This window comes from Crocuta crocuta, unplaced genomic scaffold (assembly GCF_008692635.1).
Source record: "Crocuta crocuta isolate KB4526 unplaced genomic scaffold, BGI_CrCroc_1.0 scaffold421, whole genome shotgun sequence".
Lineage (NCBI taxonomy): Eukaryota > Metazoa > Chordata > Mammalia > Carnivora > Hyaenidae > Crocuta > Crocuta crocuta.
In genome coordinates, this window is record NW_027529437.1 from 36978 (window position 1) to 38188 (window position 1211).

Consider the following 1211-nt stretch of genomic DNA (forward strand, 5'->3'; position numbering starts at 1 on the left):
CTGGAGGTAAAAAATTTTCACATTATACCATGAGAGATTTACCTAGAATACAACCTTATTTCTTAGGAACATAATTGAGTATATGCACTATGCATTAATGTTCCCTTCATGAATTAATACCTGCTTGGTTGTATATTTTTTTTATTTCAATGATTCTGCTTACAAATTTTTAAAACACTAAAATGTATTATTTTTAACAGACTTTCATCAACCATGTAATTTGTTTTTAAATACTTTAAGAATTTTATTTTTTAACTTTTTAAAACTTTTTTTAAAATTTAATTTTGAGAGACAGAGAAACACAGAGTGTGAGTGGGGTAGGAACAGAGAGAGAGACAGGTAGACACAGAATCCAAAGCAGGATCCAGCCTCTGAATTGTTAGCAGAGTCTGAGGTGGGGCTTGAACCACGGACAGTGAGATCATAACCTGAGCTGAAGTTGGATGCTCAACCGACTGAGTCACCCAGGCGCCCCAGGAATTTTGGGTTTAATAGAAGTTATATATATTTAAGACAAGGAATATATTTTGATGCACATATACATAGTACAATTATTACTATAATCAAACTAATGAACATCTCACATAGTTATCATATTGAGATGAAAGCACGTGGAATCTACTCTTAGCAAATTTCCAATACTTAAAAAATATTTTTAACATTTGTTTATTTTGAAGGGAGAGAGAGAAAGAGAGAGAGAGAAAACAGGGGAGGGTCAGAGAGAAAGAGAGGGAGACACAGAATGTGAAGCAGGATCCAGGCTCTAAACTGTCAGCACAGAGCCCAACGCGGGGCTTGAAGTCACAAACCATGAGATCATGACCTAAGCTGAAGTCGGACGCTTAAACAACTGAGCCACCTAGGTGCCCCTCCAATATTTAATACAGTATTATTAACTATAGTCATCATGCTATACATTAGATATCTAGACTTATTCATCCTACATAAATGTAACTTTGTACTTTGACCAACATCTCTCCATTTTACCCTCTCCCCTGCCCCTGGTAACCACTTTTCTACTCTCTGCTTTTATATATGTAACTGTTTTAGATTCCACATATAAGAGAGATTTTATATATATATATATATATATGTATATATATATNAGTGCAGCATTATTCACAGTAGCCAAGACATGGAAGTAACCTAAGTATCCATCAACAGATGAATGCATAAAACACTAAATTTTACATCTAGATTCGATGTCTATA

At 34.4% G+C, this 1211-nt stretch overlaps 1 protein-coding gene across 1 annotated transcript in view; it reads right to left on the minus strand.

The window, feature by feature from the left end:
* The window catches only part of LOC144228152 (ribosomal protein S6 kinase alpha-6), a gene marked incomplete at its 5' end in the record, with an annotated part of 59484 nt that overhangs the window by 426 nt on the left and 57847 nt on the right, over positions 1-1211 (minus strand). The window lies entirely within an intron of this gene.